Source organism: Homalodisca vitripennis, unplaced genomic scaffold (assembly GCF_021130785.1).
Source record: "Homalodisca vitripennis isolate AUS2020 unplaced genomic scaffold, UT_GWSS_2.1 ScUCBcl_5089;HRSCAF=11647, whole genome shotgun sequence".
NCBI lineage: Eukaryota > Metazoa > Arthropoda > Insecta > Hemiptera > Cicadellidae > Homalodisca > Homalodisca vitripennis.
This window is the reverse complement of record NW_025781203.1, coordinates 25,050-41,782: the sequence shown is the minus strand read 5'-3', so window position 1 is coordinate 41,782 and position 16,733 is coordinate 25,050. Positions and strand designations below refer to the sequence as shown.

General features: G+C 30.6%; 1 non-coding gene across 1 annotated transcript; it reads left to right on the top strand.

The window, feature by feature from the left end:
- Positions 1-15,366: 15,366 nt before the first annotated feature.
- Trnas-gga lies at positions 15,367-15,437 on the top strand. The gene has a single exon. It is a non-coding gene; the product is annotated as a tRNA-Ser (tRNA).
- Positions 15,438-16,733: the final 1,296 nt, after the last annotated feature.

The window sequence follows — 16,733 nt, the reverse complement described above, 5'->3', positions numbered from 1 at the left end:
TATCAAGCGTGAAAAAATGTCCTGCAGCCCAAAATATAAAAAAAAAGAAAATGGCTTGTCAGCTAACTAACGAATTTTTAGCTACACCTGGCATGTTATAAACCCGAGGGGGGGGAGTGATATACCGAAAGGATTACTTCTTTTTAAAGAACGGCCTCTTACACCTAATTTATATGAGATAGATTTTTTTTGCTTGAGTGATTCTCCTTTTTCTTTAAATACACTTTTTTCTATCAGGAGATTCTATCTGTATGTAGCATCCAGAGCATCCATTTTGTCACTAATTGTGATTTGGGTTTCTTGCTCCCTCTCGCTATTGCAACTGAGTTTTTAAACTCAGTTTGACCTAGAGGTTTGAGCATGCCTTAGACTTATTATGTCATGGTGCATGATTGGGCAAGTTTGAGTTTTGGCAAAGTTTTGTAGAGCAAAATATATATATATATATATTATTATATATAATATATATAGTATAGTTTATACAAACGGGTTTTTTATTAAAAGCATTAAAAATACATTTTATTGGGAAAGAGTGTTACAATATTTAATTAACTTAAAATTATTAATTTAACTGTAATACTTATATGATAATTTTATGATACATATAAAATAATGCCTGTTGAGTTATATATTAAGAAACATAAAAAAAATGATTATGATATTTGATGATGAATTATAGCAATGACTCTTTTTTAGGACTCTCGTACTCTAATGTTATAATGCCTAGTTATGAAATATGCTAGAAACTAGAATAGAATCAGCTTTATTTCATCTCCAAAACATCACTAATTACATTTTTTTTTGTCGAATATGTATAAAAAATAACATTTTTTTTTTTTTTAATATGAACTTAAAAATAATAACACCAAATATTTTCCTAAGTTTAATGGTGAAGAGGAGACGGCCCTCACATGGGCATAAGCCTGTGGTGTAAAGTGTGAGGTGGCTGAGTTTGAAATCAATAAACAATATTATATATGATGATAAAATACAAATCAAAACAAAAGTTACTGGAAAATTGAATACAAAATAAGATTAAAAATTAATAACTTCATTACTTATAGATTAGAGTGTGTTCTCAACCGAATATTAGTTATTTTAATACAAATCCAAGGAAAGGAAATATTGAAATTGAATCGGTTCAATATATAGACTTAATTGTACATACTCTAAGCAATATTGGTATTGACTCTACACACTCATTTAATTCTACCTAATACCCCTCCCCCTTGCAAAAACACTCATTCAAATCTACACACGCACGTACACACACGCACACACACACACACACACACACATCACCAACACCAACACACACACACACACACACACACACACACACACACACACCCCACACACCACCACGTCGGTGCAATACTTAACTAAATTCCTTTTTTTTTTATTTATCCTTTGGTATAAAACCCCACACATGCTAGCACATCTCCAACGCAAAAATCCACAATCAAAACCAACAATTTTCCTTTTTATTACGGTGTTTTTGTTAGTTAAAACTGAATCAAACTTAAACATTTCAAGGTCTTTTAAAGAAAAGGAAAACGACTCAGCTATTGTTATAAAAATTGATACTACAGACGTTGTTTATGGCGACTAGTTATTCTTCCCTTCCTGTTTCTACTTAACCATCTTGCATACTTTGATTTTTTATACAGTTGAAAACTAATATTTTCAATATTTCTTAGCTCCATCGAGGAATAATTTTGGAAGTAGGTACGTGAGCTATATAATATGAGTTTGGTTGTGTTGATTGTTTTGTAGATTTTTGGTGTGTATATACCTATACTACTTTGAAAACGTGTAGAATACTTATGGTTTGCTGATTCTAAAACTGAAATTTGTTTTTTAAAAGCGTTATAACATTAGTTGTTTTACATAAAGTTGTCTGACATCAAGCACTTTAAACTCAGAGTACAACAAATCTGAAGGATATCGGATTGGTTTCTTTAACGCGGCTTTAATTATAGATTTTTGAGTTATTTGAATTGGTTGAATTTTTGAAAGAAAGGCCCCTCCTTAAGAAATTATTCCGTATTGTATAATTGATTGAACGTAAGCATAATAAACAGTTTTAATTTGGGAAAAATTTAGAATACGAGATAAGTTAGAAAAACATAAAAATACACTATTGCGCAACCTGCTATTAATATATTGAACATGTCTCCTCCAACTTAGCCTATTGTCAAAAATAACCCCTAAATATTTATATTCCCTCACCTCTTCTAAGGGCTTGCATCTACATGGAAATCCAGTGCCCTGAACACATGTATGTAATGTTAAAACCATATCCACTGGGTCACTGATAGCCCGAAGTGAAACAGCCATGTGTTTAGTTTTTGATACATTAACCGTCAGACGGTTTTGGTCAAACCACTGTTTAACAACACGGAGTCCTCTCTCTGCATTTAGGTAAGTTTCATCCCAATTATTCCCTTCAAAAACTAGCGCAGTATCATCAGCATATAAGTAAATACTACAGTTTATCTAGTTCAACTTTGCTTAAATTATTTATATAAATTAAAAACAAAAGAGGTTCCTAAGGTACTTCCTTGAATAACTCCGAAATCAATATTCTTTAGATCACTTTCTGCCCGTTTATAGATACCACCTGCTGTCTGTTAGAAAGATAGCTTTTTAAACCAACTTAGGCTCTTACCTTTAATACCAACAAACTCTAGTTTTTTAATTAAAATGTCCCTGTCTAAAGAATCAAAAAGCCTTTAGCTTAAATCAATAAAAACCATTAGAGAGCGCTTGTTTATGTTAAGATTATCATGCAGCTTATGGGTCAGTCTGAGAAATACGTCATTGACGGTCAGATCACCTCTGAAGCCAAATTGGTTTTCAGATATAATTTTATTTTTGAACAAATATTTAGAAAGTTGTTTCCTTACACATTTTTCGATGACCTTTGACACAACACTTAGCAATGATATAGGCCTGTATTGACAGCAATTCCCCTTCAAACCTCCTTTAAAAAGAGGGATTACTTTAGCAAATTTAAAAACAGTCAGGAAAAACACCTTCTAGTAAACTAGAGTTGACTACTTCCAACAAAGCTAGTATTATTAGTAGGCTATATTATTTCGCAATGCTTTATCGAATTCTGAAAAACGTTTCCTACAGTACATTTATTGTCGATATATTTATGTTATTTACAACATAAGACGAATACGTAACCTATTCCAAATTTCTTATCGTTTATTATTTATAATCTAATATTGTATTATATTTCATTAACACCGTTTAATGTTTCTATGGGAGACTATAGAAATCCAACTATGTATATAAACAAATCTACATTTGATACTTAAATAAGTTTTTCTTTATCATACAGCACAACCGAACGAGATTGTTTAAAACGTTCACTTATCTTCATTGTTTTTCTATATAGTTTAACATCTTTTTAAGACTACTCATAACTCCCACACTCTCATTTTGTCACGCAGTAAGGAAAGTAAAATCAACAGGTTAAATTTGATGATTATATTAGTGTATTACACTAATCCTATCACTAAAGACAATGCGTGATGAATGGATAAATTTTGATTATTTGAAACTCCCTGATAAGATCAGAGTAAGAATTAATTATCGAATCTTAAGTTATGCAAAATAAAAAATTAAAGTAATTGAAGAGATTCTATAAAATAAAACTTTTGCAGGAAAATATCGCAATTGACCATTTTATTGTTTTGCATGTGTTATTACATTACAAACAAAAATAACCAGTAAATATAAAAAAACTACTTTTAAATCAACGTTATGTTTTTGTTACGGTATTATTGTACTTTGCTTATATTACGCTTTGTAAAGAATAATACACAACAAAAATACAACACTCGTAATAAGTTTTCGGTTATTCGCCATCGAAATAGAACAATACTATTTGGAAATCGGATTCTGAATTAGTCTAAATTATATAAAATCCATTTATAAGGTCAACATTTTTTAAAAAGGATTGAGTACAGATATGTGAAAACCTGTTTCGTCGTCTTCCCTTATAAAACCACTATAGTGAATGCATTTTTTACACACAAAGAGCATTTCACCCTACATATACCTTAAAAGCAATTGTAGAAGTCTAGATATAACTACACTTTTAAAATGTACTTAGGAGTTTTTTATAAGAAGGACATACTCGATTACATATTTTAAATCACCCTCCTTAAAATATTTTCTAAGAAGGATATCACTATATTGAAAATCGGAATAGTGTACAGAACGTATACTATCATTCAGTCTTAAAGAAGTTCAAAATAAACTGTAGGAAATATCCTGATATGGGAAACAAAAATATCTATGGGCTTTACAGAGTCTATTGAATAGCTGTTGTCTGGTGATCGAAGGTCCTTCTATTCATAACGTCAAAATTTATGAGTAGTATTCAGTCAGTCTTTTATACTTTGAAAAATGATTAACTCTTCCAATAGCATTTGGAGTTTACTTTGCTTCGTTAGGGTCAACTTCCTCGTTTGAGAATCTACGTAGTAGTCGGAAGGGTATTTTATAGTTATCAAGTGACCTTTGAGTATTGATGCGTGTGAGGCCAGCAGTACCGCTGCATAGTATTGTATTACTTGGCCGAAGAGAGTTTTTTTCGACAAAAATATGCCAACATGATGAACAGGTAGTAAACGAATTTCGATGTAACATCATCGTGATTCAGTAAAAAAGAAAAAAAACACATACATGAAAAGAAAGACGGAATTAGTTTTTTATATAACTATAAATATGATACAACTTTTGATGTGGCATATAATTGCTATAACAAATCAGCTTGTAATAAGTTGGTTAGTAAATAGAGAATAACTGCCAGAAAAAAACATTTATTTACAGTCGGTGGTTTTTATTTTTTTTATAAAATATATAGTATTAAGTTTAACATGGACACTTTGAAGGTCCGTTGTGACGAGCCATATTCGCTTATGTAATAAAGTAAAAAAATGCATATTTAAAATGAAATAGATTTCAATTAGTACAAAAATATAGACATAAAATAATAGTTTTAAGCGCCTAAAATAACCTTTCAATTATTGAGACGTTCTTTAATTAGTATAGATTTCTAATATTGCGCTCTATGGGTGTCATGGCAGGTATAATTTTCCAATAATTTAGTAACTGACAGTAATATTTCGCGTTATCACTAATCTATAAATGTTCCTTTTACGTGATAAACCAGAATTTCTGCTGCTATTAAACGGAATATTACTAAGAACTCTTTATAATATTTACTGTAATATGAAGACAAAAATATATTAACTACAACTTTGTATTGTTTATAATAATATACGTACATTGTTCTAAACGTGGATCACAAATAAACAACTAAAAACAGTTCAAACATAAATATCTTATAATAATATTATAAGTGTTGTCTGGAGATCTAAAAAATATCGCTCCCTGTGATGGAGAATCCTTGTCTTTTGCCTTTATTCAATAGACATTCTTTTTATCATGTACAGATATGTGCATGTTGAAAATCGTCACAGTAATATAAAAAACTATTTTCATTTCCTAAGCGAAACTGTCACGCTAACTTTAATGACCTAGTATTGAACAAAGTAATACTCTCCATACGCATGCGCGCGTGCGTATCTGTGTGTGTTCGTGCGTGTGTGATTTCGCTACAGGGAAATTACTGCATAATTGTTTCTTTTTGTTCACAACAGCGTAAAATGAGAATTTGTGGAACACATCATATTTTTTTAGTTCATCCTTACGGTTTCTCGGAAATATGTGTTATGCAATGTAGTAGATACAGTACTCGAGTTGAAAGTTATGATGAAGTAGTGCAAAATTAGATGTGCCCCCAACCTTTAAAATATATATTTATATATCAAAAGTAATCTTTTGAGCGCAAAACCGTCAGTACCAATCTGGAATTATAGTATTTAGCATTTTTATACCAATTTAATGAAAACAGTTTTGCAACTTCCTTGCCTTTAGAATATTTGCCATGTATAAACTTCATCCAGAAAGGGGTTCATATAAATTTAATCAATATTATCTCTCAGGATAATGTCACTTTTGCTTTGGAACGTTTGATATCTTCTCAACTTTAGTTATTTTATCTTTATCGCAATTGTATATTTATTATTTATAGAAACTAATTTAGAAAGAATCAATCAAACTTTCTACTAACGGCAAAATGTTCAAGGCTGCCAAAGAAAACGTTTAGATGATCCATATTTTAAGTTGCATGGTGTGTAATACTCAAAATATGCCCTCAGAGAGTTATCCTCAGGTTAGTAAGACAGTAGAAACTGCACGGGAAAAAATCAGAATTCGATACTGTCGCTCATAAATGAATAATCTCGCGCATGGCTAGGAGTGATCATAACATTGGTTATACCCCTACTATTTTCCAAACATTGTAGTTCAAGGAATAGTAGAAGAGGATATATGGAAATTATATTGGGGTTGGAAAAATATTTTCAATGATAAATTATTATTATATTCAAACTAATTCCTGAAAACTTACAACAATATGATATTTGTCACTTCTCAAAAATTGTAGGGCAACCATATGAAATGTAGCTATTGTTTTATCAGGTCCAAATAAAACAATTGCAAGTAATAATTTAATGCTTTTATTGCGCATATACCAATTACACCCACAGGTAATAATATGTTTTTATGACGGATTTTTTTACAAAACATAGTTTAGGTAAAAAATATTACTATCAAATACAAAAATGTTTTACGAATACAAAAAACGTCTTTGCCTGAAGCAATAATTAATGCCCGCTTTACAAAAAAGTACATTTTTTGTAGTAATGAAAATAAATTAATTACATTTCTTAATTAATTCCCTGAAATTACGTGAAGTGAGTTTTTTTACCCCAGGGAAATTTATCCGTACGTAAGGAAACTTAAACTAAAGGGAGATTAATTTACTGAACAAATATTTTAAGAACTGCATCATTGACCTACGTCCGATAAGGGTTTGGAAGCATATGAGAGAAGAACTATCGACATACCCTACAGCTTTCATTAGAAGAGACTGAAACTGAACTTTCACTATTCCTTTCATCAAAGCTATTATAAATGAGCTTACTTTGCCTCTTAATAAATGGAAAGAATCGTTAGATTTTTTGGTATGAGGTCTGTTACTCGAGTTCATTCTACATACCAAGGTCACTCGCAAATATGCTAAACTGCAAATTGAAAACAGTGTGTCCCCTAGCTATGCACAAATTAATACGATTTTTTACATCCTTATTTAGTACGACACACTTGATCAATATTTAAAGTTTTAAACCCTATTTCCAGAAATAAATAATAGTTTAAAAAACTAAAAAAACACGAGTTTATATTATATTCATAGTCAAATTCACCTCAAAATAAAATTATAATAAAATTTAAGTTATTAAGAGAATAAATTAATTCAGAGTAAAAAGCGTGGGATGCTTGATATATTAAATATTACAATCATTCTATCGGTAATTATCTTTGAGAGGAGACTTATGATATGTAGTTAGATGCACCCCACGATTTTTACTCTGAATTTAATTTATTCTGTTAATAACTTAAATTTTATTATAATTTTATTTTGAGGTGATTGACTATGAATGATTGTTTTCCCTTCTAATACCATAATATAAACTCTTTTTAATTAAAAATGATTTTCTATTTTTTAGTTTTGTTAGATATAAAAGCGTGTTTTTTTAGTTTTTTTTTTAAACAATTATTTATTTTTAATATTTTTAGCTCGATGTATTAATTAGGTTATTGTGGAAATGTGGCATTTCTTACGAATCATTCCGCAATCTCATCATTTCATTTAATGTTTGACTTTTTGCATGGATTATTTCCTGTTAACTTAGAGCATTCAAGTTCTTCAATCCGAATAACCGTCTAAAGACCTTACACGACTAAGTGGCTACATAGGCTTGCCCAGCAGCAAACAATCGCGAGCCTAGATCAAGGATGTCGGGTCGGACAGGTTTTTGCCCGCTTGGTGCGTTTCTTTCATCGGTGCCCTATTAAAGGTTCTGTGCTATTAATAGCTACCAACGGAAGAATTGCAAACTGCATCGCCTCAATACTCCTCGAGCTTGCACTTAAGATGTCGGCTCTGATCCCTGGAGACTCGGAGCTTCGAAGTTCTCTTTAGATTAATTATTGTCGTAAAATTCGAAGGCTGGCATCTAAGCTACCAAGGAAACTGTGGCTGTTTGAAACACCTTTGCCGGAGTTGAGGGTTAGGTATGTGAAGTATTTATTAAATGTAATGTTGGCTAGTATATAATCATTTATCATTCTTACTGAGCTAGATTAAAGCTATTACTTATTTGAGATATATTATTGTAAAATGTTACACCCTTAACTAAGTTGAATTTTTTTGTATCGTAAATCATTTTATACTTCATATATATCATATAATTGCTATATTCTGAATATATATATATCAAAGATACACATACATATTAAAAACTAATGGTTATTGTATTTCAGGACTTGAATATACCCATATTTTGCTACTTTTATTATTTAATTTATTAGCTATACGTATTCGGTAATGTGTAAAATAACTAAACTGTATTTGTTCATCTTTATTTTATAGTACATTAAATTGAAAATGCAAGACAAATTTGGATTATTGTTGAAATGGAATTAGTTTAAAAAACATTAAAGGCTTTGTCTGCTAAAAAATACTATGTATGTTTTTGTAAAAGCAATAACTCAAATTTTTTATTATGTAATGTATACTAAACAAAGAACATGCATGGATCGTGTAATTAGAGATCTGGCTGTCAAGGAAACCACTGGAAATAGTAGAGACTGGATGACTACTATAATATTACTATATTAAGAGAGTCAAGCAACATCCGAGAATACTGAGACGAATGGAGACTTGAACACTGGGTTAGCGCAGATTGAATGGAGTTTTGAACGCTGGGTTAGCGCAGATAGCGCGATAGCTCTATCATAGAGGATCTATAAAAGAATTTATTAATCCTGGCGGTCCTTATAAAGATAATGGAAAACTATGATATAATTATTGCATTGTCATCGGTCCTTGATACGTATGCAAAATTTCACATTAGTCAGACTTCTGGAAATTGGTGAAAATTATGCTCAAAGATTCCGTTACATAGATACCACCGAAGCTTATAAAAGCGTGTTAAGATTTTGATTGCGATAACCTACGAAATAGTTTAAAATAAATGTATACACTTTCTTGCATATTTGAAAGTATGGGCTAAACGAGCAACTTGGTGATATCAACCCGATTACAACACGGCGATCAACCTATGCCCAATAAAACAATTTTTTAACCCATTGTAAAAGAGCATTTATTTAATTAGCCTTCTGTCTTTCTAATAAATAAGCCATTTGTGTCGTATGTTAAACAACTTTATTGATCTTATTGTATAATTAAATTTTATTATTATTAAACAGCAATGTTATTTTTATACCTATTATTTTTTTCCAGTTACAATCCTTTCAACAGTGTTAGGAAAATAACAACCCTGAATATAATTGATCTGTATTAAAATTAATATAGGCTATTGCACTTTATAGAAGGTATTCATAAATCGATAAAAATTATTGGTTAGAAAGTTTTGAAATAAATCATATTGTTCTAAACAAATTTATTTTACTGGTGTGAGATTTAATTGCTGTAAAATCTCCAATTTAAGATTTTATTACAATTTTTTGTAAATCTTAAATATAAATACTCTTTACCTGTTAGTACCGGGTAAAGTAAACTTTGTAACAGATTACAAGCTTCCTGCAAGTTATTACATCAGACTATTCATTAAACAAGGGTGTGCGGTTGTTAGGTATAACCCTTCTTCTCCCTTTGTGTTTTCTTTTTGGATAGTTCTAATTACAATTCTTTTAAAAGTATAATTTACTGAATAATATAAACAATAAAATAACCGCCACACAGGTGCTTGAATCTAAACTTATCTCAACAGCATTTTATATGCGAAATTCCTTTATTCTCACTATTCAAATTCAGTAATTTCATATTTGTTTTATATTTTAAGTCTACTTATAATAATAGTTTTTATAAAAAGATAAATTAGAAAAGATAGAAAGTTTCTACATATATTCAACTATAGTATGTACTGCTAATTATTCGAGTTTATATTACTTTAAAATTACATCATTTACAATTTAGTGTTACGTATAATTTATTTGGGAGAGATTCTGTATAACAACGTAGCATGATATATGCGAGGGTACTATTGCAAAGCCAAGTTAGGAGAAAACTACATTATATACTTAATGTCATCCATGGGAAGGTTATCAAAACGTTGTATAACAATTGTAACAAAAACGCTTCTATTACAGAGGACTAAAATAAAAAACCTTTTACATACATTAAAAGCTGTTCGTAAAAAGCAAACCCCAACTAGTCCACACACCTCTCCCACACTTACGGGGCCAGTTGTATTGGATAACTTTCCACAACTTGGTCTGATCCAAGCTGAATATTAATGGGGCTTTATAATCATCCGAGAATCTTTTCTCACGTCCATAATAAGTGAGAATGTTATATAAAGAATCGCTTAGAATCTTAATGTATTACCAAAAATAAACAACGTGCTTTCTTTGAAATTAAATAGTTTTAGGCCGGGATTATTAATTCTTGTAGAAATAATAATCGTAATAATATAATTTTTTGTGCTATGCTCTTTTCAATATTTGGCTAAACCACCTAAATTTTATTGTGCTAGAAGGAATGATGAATAGCACAAAATCTGATGTGTGGTGAATGCGGTGCTATCGAATATTTAAATTAGATTCCGCTGATTCCCACACCTGTAACGAGTTGTGTTTTATTGGAAGTGTTTCTACTTGCAAAGTTCTCTCATATAAAAAAATGTCCGTGGTTTTGACAAATAAATGTTTTAAGTGGCGTGAATCAATGTGTAATAAATATTCTTTCTGTGTTTCTATTCAATATTTGTCTGCGATATTTATTTATTTTATTTATTTATTCAATTACATTGTTTTACACAGTTTGGCCTCGCCAAGTTACATAAAAAACTTGTCGGCGAGGTCCAGCGATATTTCCTTACTTCTACTGCTCCACTTCTACTGGCAATAATGTCTTTAATAAGTTGTATCGCTTAAATCAATTTAATAAATTAAACTACTAATGACGATTTATTTGCGGTTTGGGGCAGGCATCATGTTTCTATTTATATTTGGCAATTGTATGAATATGGTTTGAAACTTAATATAACAATAACAATAACAATAAAATAATATAACGATTACATAACGAAAAACAATATAAATTACAATAACATGGTTAGATATCTGAAAACGATTTTTCTAATAATAATAACAATATATTCTTCTAGGAGTTCAGTGGTGTGTAATACGTGCATACCTGTCTGAATTTGTTCCTCTTTGTCTGTCTCCAGTTGTGTGCAGTAGTGTCGTCTGGTCGAAACAGTTTCTGCTAATCGTGGTTAGGTTATGTTTTGTTTTTGGGTTATGTTTATGTTATGTTTGCTCACTGAGTAAAGTGAGTTTAGTGGCCTTTTCGTAGTCGGTGAATAAAGTAGTGTGAATAAACAACAGTCTAGTACAGTGAGAGTGAATCTGAGTGATGAAAATAGTTTTTGAGTGTTTGTGCAGTGTAGTGGAATGTCAGTGCAGGCTAGTGGGGATTGGGCCAGGCTAGGCCTATTTCTAAGACATCTACAAATGGGCAAGTTTTGTCTTTTATACTTGATATAGAGGTCTAGCTGTATTTAACCAAATGTAGGCTGCCGATTTAAAACTTCTTTAGATTTGGTAAAATTTTCTATTTCACTAGGCAGTTGATTAAATAGATTGGGTACTATATATTCTGGTAGCCTGCGCCCATAGTCTGTCCTTGGGGTGTGTATTTTGTACTTAGCCAAATGCCTAGTATTATAGCTTCTGTCCAGGGTTTCCTTAAATTGTTTGTTTTCATAATATATCTGTAAAATTTTAAATATATACAATCCTTTAGGTGTTAGTTGTCCCTTTAAACTATAGTGCTGGTCCAATTGATTGCCATTTATGTCCAATTCATATCCGTAGAGTGCCCTTAAACATCTTTTTTGTAAATTTAGTATTTGGTTTAAATGGCTATTCGCTGTTGTTCCCCAGGTAGTTATTCCATATGTGATTATTGATTGAAATAGTGCCTTATAAACTGCTATCTTTGCTGGTTCAGTAAGTTTATTTTGCAGTTTATGCATTATGGCAATACAGGGGCCGAGTTTTCTCTGTAGTAAAGTTACATGAGGTTTCCATGTTAGCCTATTGTCAACAGTTATGCCCAGGTATCTCACAGTTTCAACCAATTTAATACTCTCACATTGACATTGTTTATGACCATGCAAACATTCACAATCATGGTATTTAATATTTACTACTCTATCAATTTTCATATTCTTTTGGCAAATATGCATTAAGCATGTCTTTTGGTTGTTTATTATCAAGCCATTGTCATGAGTCCATTTGTTTAACGTGTTAAAATTATTCTGTAGTATTTCTTCTGCAATTCTTATATCTTTATGCTGTGACAGGAGTAGTATGTCATCTGCAAAAGCAAAAATGTGACAATCCTCAATCTTTCTTAAAATCTCATCTAAATAAATTATAAAAAGAGCTGGACCGATTTGGCTTCCTTGCGGTACTCCGTACTTTATATTTCTCTCATCGCTTAGTGTGTTCAATACTTTTACCACAAATTTCCTGTCTTTTAAATAGCTCTTAAACCATTCTAAATAGGGACCCCTCACACCCATTTTGAATAGGGCTGCAACAATCTTATTATGCTCTACAGTATCAAAAGCTTTTGAAAAAATCAATAAACAAAGCCAATCCATGCAGTTTAGTGTCCATAATTTTATTTCCTATATCTGCAAACCCTTTTAATGCCATTTTCAGTGTTGTAATTCTTTCTAAATCCAAATTGTTTATGACTTAATATTTTATTCTCATCTAAGTATTTATTTAAGTTTTCTAATACATATTTTTCTAATATTTTCTCTACAGATGATAATATGGCTATCGGACGATAATTTTGAAAATCCTTTTTACTGTTATTTTTGTATACTGGTCTAACAATAGATGTTTTCAAGCAATCCGGAAATATTCCTTCTTTTAATGATTTATTTATTAATATAGTCAATGGTTTGGTGATACCATCCATTGCTTTTTTGAATGTCTTTCATTCTTACTCCATCGATTCCTGGGGACTTGTCAGCATTAATGCCTTTTATTATTTTTTACAATACTTTTCGGAGTAGCTATAGGTATGTAGAAATTCTGTAATACACTGTTATCCATATTGTCATTTATATCACATTCCTCTCTATTACCACAGCAGTGTTTTATTCTATCAATGCCTTCTAAAAAATAATTGGCAAAGCTATCCACAATTTCTTTGTTATTCATGGTTTTTCCCATAGCCACCTCAATTAAACCATAAATTTAACCATTAAACATATCGCTAGTAAACATTATCTTGGCTGAGCGTTAGTAAATCTTATCAATGGAGGGAATGTAAAATTTCATGTCCGTTCGTACGTTATGTCAAGAACCCACTGACGTACAGAATTAAAGGTTAGCACGAGGGTTCACTTTATTAGGCCAACATGAAGTTCAATGATAATGCTGTTACCTTTTGGAAATTGTTTGAGTGTTACTGAAAATTTTCTACATTGATCTGTATTGTAAAAAAGAAACACTACAGACGGAAATATTACAATTATACGACAATTTTGCATGACATATTTTTATGGATAGGTTCGAAAACACTGGCTTCTTCTTATCAGATACTTTTTGCTCAGTTGTGTTAGTTTATTGTAATGTAATCAAGAAAGAGTTTCAATTTTGGTTTATGTTACACCATCAGGTTTTTCTCAGCATTACAGAACATTAGGTATTGATCTCATCTGAAATCAGAATGAACGATGGCCACAGAAAGTAGAGAATCTATTTTTTTTTTAAACCTCTTGATGCATAACATAATAAGGCATGTAGCTATCTACCCCAACATGTACAATATCATCCTCAGGCGATTGAGTGAGTAATGAAGAGTAAAAGCCCTTCTATTATTTAAAACAATCATATGAACCTCAACCTAATTAATGCAAATTTTAATATAGAATATATATAGCAAGATATCTTACAGTTACACAAAGTGTTTTCAAGAAACCCTGAAAAAACTATTTATAGTAAAATTAGAAACGGGGTTTAACATTTGAGAATGATTTATTTTAACAATGATATAAACAACATAACAATTATGTCGTTCAATAAACCCCCCAAAAATATGAACAACAAGACAATGTTGTATACGGACATTTGCATGCTTTTATGGGTGGAATTTTTCTTAGGTAAATATCAATATTTATTGCTTTGTTAATTACGCTATCATTCCACTTAATATCAGTATTTAAATCAATATATTAACTTTAAAACGGTTAGAGTGTGAAGGTTTATAGAATATTCATGTAGTGTTCACCTCAAGGACCGCACCAACCGCATCTCTGCAGCTTATGAGTGGTATTAACTAACTTAAAGTTAAACTCTCAAGGCCTAATTTAAATTTAAATTTTCCTTTTCAATACAATATACTTACTTGCATCTATACTTACATGATTTCATACTTTTATAGACAATATACATAAATTTACACTAAGTTGTATTTGTATAAGTAATTAAACAAATTGTTTAAAACAAATCGTTTATATCTTGTTGAAAAAGTAATTAAAATGTTAAATAAATTAAATATTGTTAACGTTAAGTAACTTAAAATTTTTTACATTATATTTAGTTTTACATTTTATTTTAAAATATGTACTAGATTAGTTACAAAAGTAAATTTTGAATATAAATTAGATAATACGTTTTTTTGGCACACTGAAAATTATTTTCTTTAGATGAAGTTGCAATTTATACGACCCCTGGATTTTAAAATGTCCGAACTTTGCATCATCTAGCTTACAAAAGCCTCGTGAGCCTGTCAAATGACTTCTATTATTTGGTCTTCCGATCATATGTTAGTTTGGTTATTTAAACACATAATATGTGAAAGAAACGGCCAAATACAAAATAATTGAATCGTAAAAAGTGAGGGCTCTGTGGTGTAATGGTAGCACATTCACCCGGCAAGTGAGAGATCCGGGTTCGAGTCCCGGCGGAGCAAGTACTTTTTGCGATTCAATGTTTATTGAAATAAATTAAATTCGGCTATTGCCATTTATACAAAATTTAATGAACGTTAATAGAAGTCATTTGACAGGTATTTGGTCTTCCGATCATATGTTAGTTTGGTTATTTAAACACATATGTGAAAGAAACGGCCAAATACAAAATAATTGAATCGTAAAAAGTGAGGGCTCTGTGGTGTAATGGTAGCACATTCACCCGGAAAGTGAGAGATCCGGGTTCGAGTCCCGGCGGAGCAAGTACTTTTTGCGATTCAATGTTTATTGAAATAAATTTTTATATATATATATATATATATATATATATATATATATATATATATATATATATATATATATAATAACAAAATTCATTCTTGGCATTTGCATTCTATTCTAGCCGTACCTATAGCAATAAAATTTAATACACACTCTCTGCATACTATTTTAGGAAAATATGTGTGAATTACAAAATATATAACTGTCGTTTTGTGCAGAATCTAGTAAACAAAAACACTATGTTAGAACTTCGTTACTTCATTATACACATTGTACTCGTATATTTTACATGTTAAATATTTCATCTAGCGATACATGACTAACATATTAATGAAGGAATACCATAAGCGTCTTAAACGTAATTAATATAATAAAATGGGATTGAAGTAACCTATGCACATGTCCAAGATTCTGTTACGCAACCAGAAATCCAAACCGCGTTCTTCTAGTCAATAAGGGCAGAAAATTAGGGTAAGGGTAATTTTACAAAAACCAAGCTCCTTTCTCTAAAAGACTATGGATTTTTGGAGGTCCTGCCCATGTAGACTTTCAACATATGAAACCCATAAACGCTTAGTCTTATACTATAAGCATACTATATTTGTTGTAAGATAATTAGGACTAAGATTTTCCCCCTTTGAGTAAAAACTTCTATCCGCTAAAAGATCCTTGCATATGGATCTATTTTCAGTCTTAATAATTCTCTAAAACCTACAACGTATTGAAATTTTGAAATGCTTCCATTACCTATTTAAATCCATGCTTATGCCAAATTATATATGCATAAAATGGCAATAAATGTGTAAATATTTGGATCCTGTATTAGAAAAAAATTTAACATTTTATCTAATTGGTTTATAATGATATATTTATTATTTACGTGTCTTGCGGTTGTTTTTAGGATTTTAAGCCTATACATATACTTAAATAGATATGATACTCGATAAAAACGCCAATGTTTGATATTTTTAAATCTTTTATTTACTCTCCCGTTTCAAACATTAAGTAAATTCGAACAGGTAATAATCGATTTTACAAAATATAGATTTTATGTTACTAAACAATTGGGTTTCAACTCAACCCTTAGACTGCCATCCAAAGTATTCAAAGTTAAACCTTTTCAGCCTGGGATGGTCTAACATATTGGTTCTATAATCTCGTTGTGCTCATTAAATACCCTACACTATAGAATAGAGTCCACGTTGAGAAATTACACATTGCGTGCATATAATCAGTACTATATTATTTTTCCATACCATTATTCGAGGAAATGGCTAT